The 7,980-nt window shown below is 41.5% G+C and overlaps 1 long non-coding RNA gene across 1 annotated transcript in view; it reads left to right on the forward strand.

The window, feature by feature from the left end:
• Positions 1 to 2,173, forward strand: part of LOC132022572 (uncharacterized) — an 80,676-nt gene extending 78,503 nt beyond the window's left edge. The window contains exon 4 of the long non-coding RNA XR_009405630.1: positions 1,901 to 2,173. This is a non-coding gene — a long non-coding RNA (uncharacterized LOC132022572). The remainder of the gene's footprint in view (positions 1 to 1,900) is intronic.
• Positions 2,174 to 7,980: the final 5,807 nt, after the last annotated feature.

The following is a 7,980-nucleotide window of genomic DNA, read 5'->3' on the forward strand; positions in this document are numbered from 1 at the left end:
GGACCCTGAGATCATGACCTGAGCTGAAAGCAGACACTTAACGACTGAGCCACCCAGGCGCCCCTCAAGTTAGTTTTAAAACATAATTTAAAAACAGTTGTCTATTTAACTATTTAATTCAATAAAATGGGAGTGGAGACAATGGAAATAAGAGATGGCGCAGGGCAGGAGTTGTAGGATTTGGGACACCCAGGGGTGGGAAAAACCCTCTGGAAGAGGAACTGGAATGGGCCAAAAAAACATCTTTACAGTTCCATGGAGGGTCTGTAGTCTCCTGGTTAAGGCAAACTATTCCTACTTTTGTGGAGGAGACACTAACCTGGACTGCTTTTTCCCTTAGAAGAGGTAGTAGAAACCAACATATACCCTCCCTGACTGCCCTATTCCACTGAGACTGCAGAAAAATAAGGTACTCGGCTTCTCCCTCCCCACCCCCGCCCCCACCCCACCGCCCTCTGCTTCCTGCCCTTGGGAACCTTGGCCTCGGCCAACCTTCCTTAATGTGAGATCTGTTTCAGTCCAGGAACATGATTCTCAAAGCATATTTCTATGTCTTTGGTTTCCTACCAGGCTGTACCTTTTCCAGAGCCAATATTTTCATGAAGATGGCACTGTGACTGTGGTTAAGATTCCATTTTATTGTATCTATTAGCATTATTTTTTAAAAAGTATAGTAACAGATTCAGAATCAAGAACTCTAGGAGGAACCCATATTTTCCTACTGGTGACATGAGGAGCCGTAACAGAAGTTCTGTCTGGCAATAGATGTAAAAACAATTTTAGTTGCTACATAGAGAGCTAGCCCTCAGTTAACAAGTAAATTTGTTTTCATTTGCCTTCAGCTGCACACAGCTGGCTTCTTCCCTCACCACTACGGAGAGGCTCAGTGTCCCACTCCTGTCTTCTCCCTTCAGCCTATAAAAACCCACGCTCAAAAAGCATTTGATAGAAGTTGCTGTGGCTGATATCGAAGAGATTACTGCCTATGTTCTCCTCTAGGATTCTGATGGATTCCTGTCTCACGTTGAGGTCTTTTATCCATTTTGAGTTTATCTTTGTGTAAGGTGTAAGAGAATGGTCGAGTTTCATTCTTCTACATATAGCTGTCCAGTTTTCCCAGCACCATTTATTGAAGAGACTTTTTTCCACTGTATATTTTTTCCTGTTTTGTCGAAGATTAATTGACCATAGAGTTGAGGGTCCATATCTGGGCTCTCTACTCTGTTCCACTGGTCTATGTGTCTGTTTTTATGCCAGTACCATGCTGTCTTGGTGATCACAGCTTTGTAATAAAGCTTGAAATCAGGTAACATGATGCCCCCAGCTTTATTTTTGTTTTTCAACATTTCCTTAGCGATTCGGGGTCTCTTCTGATTCCATACAAATTTTAGGATTATTTGCTCCAGCTCTGTGAAGAATACTGGTGGAATTTTGATCAGAATGGCATTAAAAGTATATATTTCTCTAGGCAGTATAGACATTTTAACAATGTTTATTCTTCCGATCCAAGAGCATGGAATGGTCTTCCATCTTTTTGTGTCTTCTTCAATTTCTTTCATGAGTGTTCTGTAGTTCCTTGAGTACAGATCCTTTACCTCTTTGGTTAGGTTTATTCCCAGGTATCTTATGGTTCTTGGTGCTATAGTAAATGGAATCGATTCTCTAATTTCCCTTTCTGTATTTTCATTGTTAGTGTATAAGAAAGCCACTGATTTCTGCACATTGACTTTGTATCCTGCCATGTTGCTGAATTGCTGTATGAGTTCTAGTAGTTTGGGGGTGGAGTCTTTTGGGTTTTCCATATAAAGAATGATGTCATCTGCAAAGAGAGAGAGTTTGACTTCTTCATTACCAATTTGGATACTTTTATTTCTCTTTGTTGTCTGATTGCTGTTGCTAGGACTTCTAATACTATGTTGAACAAGAGTGGTGAAAGTGGGCATCCTTGTCTTGTTCCTGATCTCAACGGGAAGGCTGCAAGCTTTTTCCCATTGAGGATGATCTCTTCGATATCAGCCACAGCAACTTCTTTCAAAATATGTCTCCAGAGGCAAAGGAAACAAAAGCGAAAATAAACTTTTGGGACTTCATCAAAACCAAAAGCTTCTGCACAGCAAAGGAAACAGTCAAAAAAATAAAGAGGCAACCCACGGAATGGGAGAAGATATTTGCAAATGACAGTACAGACAAAAGGTTGATATCCAGGATCTATAATGAACTCCTCAAACTCAACACACATGAAACAGGCAAACATATCAAAAAATGGGCAGAAGATATGAACAGACACTTCTCCAATCAAGACATACAAATGGCTATCAGACACATGAAAAAATGTTCATCATCATTAGCCCTCAGGGAGATTCAAATTAAAACCACATTGAGATATCACCTTACACCAGTTAGAATGGCCAAAATGAACAAAACAGGAAACAACATGTGTTGGAGAGGATGTGGAGAAAGGGGAACCCTCTTACACTGTTGGTGGGAATGCAAGTTGGTACAGCCTCTTTGGAGAACAGTGTGGAAATTCCTCAAGAAATTAAAAATAGAACTTCCCTATGACCCTGCCATTGCACTCCTGGGTATTTACCCCAAAGATACAGATGTCATGAAAAGAAGGGCCATCTGTACCTCAATGTTTATAGCAGCAATGGCCATGGTCACCAAACTATGGAAAGAACCAAGATGCCCTTCAACAGACGAATGGATAAGGAAGATGTGGTCCATATACACTATGGAGTATTATGCCTCCATCAGAAAGGATGAATACCCAACTTTTGTAGCAACATAGACGGGACTGGAAGAGATTATGCTGAGTGAAATAAGTCAAGCAGAGAGAGTCAATTATCATATGGTTTCAGTTATTTGTGGAGCATAACAAATATCATGGAGGACAAGGGGTGTTAGAGAGGAGAAGGGAGTTGGGGGAAATTGGAAGGGGAGGTGAATCATGAGAGACTATGGACTCTGAAAAACAATCTGAGGGGTTTGAAGTGGCGGGGGTGTGGGAGGTTGGGGTACCAGGTGGTGGGTATTATAGAGGGCACGGATTGCATGGAGCACTAGGTGTGGTGAAAAAATAATGAATACTGTTTTTTTGAAAATAAATAAATTGAAAAAAAAAAGCATTTGATAATCTCACTTACACAGTTGTGTTAATGGCTGGTAAATGGCAAAAGGAAGTTTGGAGAATGTGGATGAAAGCACTCTTAAGTAGGAATCCAAGGCTTGACTTGTTTAGATTCTATTGTACCCTAGTGTTGAGGGGACATGCTCCTAGACTTTTGAGGGCAGGAATGCCTAGGTTTTTTAATCCAAGCTCCATCACTTATTAGCTGTATGATCAAAAACCTTAATTAATGTAGGTGCTCCTAAATGTTCTTTTCTTGAAAGTGGATATTGTAGTACTTACTTTACCAGATCATTTGTCAGATAACACAGTACTTGACAGACAGGGAGGGCCTGAGAGGATAATCATGGTAATTTGCCAATCGAAGAGGACTTCAGATGTTATACTCTTTAAGAGAGAATTCTTTTGCCTTTTTGCCCAACCAATTAGTGAACATTAGCTTCTTCTAACAAACATTAAGCAGCACTGTGGTTCTGATGAGCAGTGACAACTTTCCATAGAACTAGCTCTTAACAAGCTTGCCTGTAGGCAGATTTAGGAAGGCAGAGATGCCCTGGGAGAAAGACAGGATGTGTCCCCTCTGGAATAGTTTCCAACCCCCAGCCAGGGAACTCTTCGACCAGTTGCCACACCGCTGCTTCTCCAGGGCCCTCACCTGTTTCAAGAGCCTTAGGCTTACGTAAGAGGCAGAGAGAAACATGGAAACAGAAAAGAGACAAACTACCTGTACTGTAATTTTGTTTCTTCTCTCTTATCAGGCTCTCTCTTATCTCTGAAGATTCCATGTTTTCAATGATTAAGTTAGTTCCTTGGAAGTTGCTTGTCCCCATCGTCCATCCAGTCTCTCCCATGGGTCACTGGTATGCAATCATAACTATTTTTCAAGGTTATATGGGGTCATTAGACTGGAGTCCCCCAAGAAAGAAGACCATGTATCTCATACATTCATTCATTTGTTCGTTCATTTATATATCATTTATCACTGTAAGATTAATAATAATGGTCAATATTAAGTTCTTCCTATATGCCAGATAACTTGCTAAAATTTTCCCATATTATCTAATTTATTTTATCCCAAAAACTCTGTGGTGTAGGTACTATTTATATTTCATTTTCTTAAAAAATATGTATTTATTTATTTGAGGGAGAGGGAGAGAGAGAGAGCAGGAGGAGGAGGAGAGGGCGAGAGAATCCTTAAGCAGACTCCCCACTGAGCATGGAGCCCATTGCAGGGCTTGATCCCAGGATCCTGAGATGATTACCTGAGCTGAAACCAAGAGTTGGATACTCAACCGACTGAGCCACCCAGGCACCCCTGTATCTCATTTTTTTAAATGAGGAAATTGAGGTGCAGATACTACCTTCCTAGCCATATGACTAGCAAGTGAAAGAATCTGGTTTCTACCTTTTGCCCAAGTCGCTACTAAGGAGATACTGAGTAGTATAAAAGACATGCAAATGATAGTTCTTGTCCTCCAGGAACTTAAAACTTAGATGGGTACATAAGACAAAACAATTAAGCAGTCATGTATAACAGAATATAACTAAATATTTAAATAAATCTAACTGGACAAAGGAAGTTAGTGTGGGGTAGACCATTAAAATTCGAGATCTTAAGCTTGAAGAGATGAAATCAAGGTTTCTACAAAGGTACAGGTGGGGGGCGCCTGGGTGGCTCAGTGGGTTAAAGCCTCTGCCTTCAGCTCCGGTCATGATCCCAGGGTCCTGGGATCGAGCCCCGCATCGGGCTCTCTGCTCGGCAGGGGGCCTGCTTCCTCCTCTCTCTCAGCTTGCCTCTCTGTCTACTTGTGATCTCTATATGTCAAATAAATAAATAAAATTAAAAAAAAAAAAAAAAGGTACAGGTGGTTGGGGAGGGGAGGAAGGAAGGCGGGAGGTGTATGACTGTGGCAGATAGAGAAAGGAGGCATGCCTACCACCAGACAGAGTGCTAGGAGATACGGCCCAGCGTGGCCGGAGTGTTTGGGAAAGAAGTATAGAGCCTTCTTTCAAACAGACTATGTAAAGTTGCTCAACCTTTTCTTAAGAAGAGTGTGGTACAATCAATACTGTGACTTAAGAGGATTAAAAAGTGTCAAGAAGGAGAATAGGAATCTAGAAAGCTAGTTAGGACATTTCTTGAGCAGTCTAGGAATGATATAAAATTCTGGACTAAACTAATGACAGTATAAATGGCCGGGGAGAAACAGTATAAATTTCAAAGGAAGAGCTGATTGAACTTTGTGATTGATTAGTTATGAGTGATAAGGAAGAAGATGGAATTTTAAAAATGTCTTGTAGGGTTTGAGCCAGGGAAATGGTAGTAATAAAACCAGAAAGTTACTGAAGGAAGATGTATCTAGTTGTAGACATTTTAAATGTAAGTATTGCAGATAGCTAGATGAATGTTCAGTTGGAGCAGGAGATGTGTGATTAGAGCATGGGAGAGGAATTAGGATTGTTCAAATAAAGTTGCTGTTACCTAAGGAATAAACATGCCCATACCTGCATGTGGATGGACTGGGGCTACTCATTTGCTTTCAAGACAATTCCCCATTAAGTATCTTGCATTTCTGCACATCTTGTGAATGAAGTACTGACTACCCATTTGTCCAAAATATCTTTTCAAGGATGTTTGTGTAACAAACAGCCATGGAAGACAGACATGATGCCTCCGTCTAAAAACGTATATAACGGTATACAATTGTATACAAAGTATAAAACAGTATAACACAGATGATGTCTCCCTATAGAGCAAAGAGCAGGCATGTTTACTGACCACTATAAAAGATTTGGTTTTCCTGCGTTCAGAGTTCCTCTACTGTAACACAGCCCACAGGCATCTATTTGGGCCCATCTGCATTGTTTCCAGGGCACTAGGGAGCAATGGAAGCCAATGTCAATGTGCTAAAGCTCATGCTACTTAATGTGCTGTGAGCGATACAGTCCTTTGTCTCTGGTGCAGAGTCTTGTACCAGCATCCATTAAACTGTGTCAAGATAATCTGTTAGCCTGTCAATTTGGTAAACTCTTAGATCTCTTTGCAGTTCTTTAAAGTTAGATGAGGAGGTCTTTTAGAAGGGACAACCAGCTCTGCTACTTGAGGGAAGGCTCCCAGAAGTGATACTCTTCATTATGTCTCCTTGTATATCATCTTGTATCAATCTTACTGGCCCATAAAGATCCCTGCTATAGACTGAATGTTTTTGCTCCCCTCAACTTCATGTGTTGAAATCCTAACCCCCAACAATATTAGGAAGGTGATTAGGGGAGGTAATTAGGTCATGAATGGGATTAGTGTCCTTATAGAGGAGACCCCAGAGAGCTCCCTCCCCTCCTCCACCATGTGAGGACACAATGGTTCCATGTGGGGACACAGTGATTCCACTTCCACCAGGAAGTGGGCTCTCTCCAGAATTCATCCGTGTTGGCACCTTGATCTCAGAATTCCAGTCTTCAGAACTGTGAGAAGTAAACTTCTATTGTTTATAAAAGCTACTCAGTCTGTAGTAGTTTATTCTAGGGGCCCACACTAACTAAGACAATCCCTGTGGTTAAAACTTTTCCCACTGGGTTACCTTATAGGTATAGTTTAGCCCCCTGCTTTCAGACTAAGTGTTCCCCTATTGTCCAAACAGCATGGCCAGAGAGGTTACAATGTATCTTGAGCCCTTCATTTCAGGGTCAGGATAGAAAGAAGTGAGGACTGAGCAAGAATTGGTCAGAAGAAATTGAGCCTGGCTGTAGGAGGGTGCCCTATGCAATGTAGGTGGGGGAGGGGATGATTTAACTAACTTAGGCTTGATTCTAGGTGAATGTAGAGACCTTGAAATAAAAAGTGCAGACAGTACACAAGCCATGTAGACTGAACTACTGCAGTCCTTAGAAGGTAGGCACAGCTAGCTCCTGGCTGAGTTATTATTGTGTGGCATTATTAAAAGTGGAAAGTAGTGAATTCAGTTCAAGTCAGTTGGTTCAACACTTATTAAATGTTTACTATCTGCTAGGGACGCAGTGATCTACTGGGGAAATAACAGTATCTCAAGGATACACAAATAAGTATGATAGAGCATAATACATGCAATAATAAAGATACATGCCAGGTATATAGGAGAAGAGTCAGTCATTCATTGGTTTGGAGGGGAACAGAAGAAAGTAGCCAGAAAAGGACCACTGAGAAACAGACACAGGTGTAGCATTTCAAAGGATAAACAAAATAAATATGAGTTTTCCTAGGAGTATGGAGTGTTTGGAGTATGGCTGACATGGGTCAGCCCAGAGTTTGGGGGAATAAGAAGGACACTGCAGGAATTAAGTAGTTAACAGAACCTGGTAAAGTGTTCCAGAATTCAGGGTCAGACTCTGAACCCAGGACAGAAATAATCTACTAAAAAGGAAACTGAGGGGGACCTGGCTGGTTCAGTTGGTGGAGCATGTGACTCTTGATCTTAGGGTCATGAGTTCAAGCCCCACGTTGGGGGTAGAGCCTACTTAAAATTAAAAAGTTTTTTTAAGAAAAGGAAACTGAAGCAGAACCTAAGCATGTGACAGGGCAGAGGCAAGGAATAAGGAGGCATCAGTGAGCCTGACAATGCCAAAGCTGACCATGGGTATGTGGGTGACAGGCTTCCGATCCTGTGACTAATTTGAGACCTTCTTGGGTGGAGAAGCTCATTTTGAAAGTGTCTCTTTCTGTTCTGTGTGGGCTCAGGGATAGGGAGACCAGGCCTTCTGGGATGACTCTCCCAGTGACTTTTGCTAAGTGAGGCTGGGTCAATTCCTTCTTCATGAATTCTGCTCAGACTCTTGGCTCTCTGGATTATGAAAACAGCTTCCTAACTGGTTTCTCA

This window comes from Mustela nigripes, chromosome 7, assembly GCF_022355385.1.
Source record: "Mustela nigripes isolate SB6536 chromosome 7, MUSNIG.SB6536, whole genome shotgun sequence".
NCBI lineage: Eukaryota > Metazoa > Chordata > Mammalia > Carnivora > Mustelidae > Mustela > Mustela nigripes.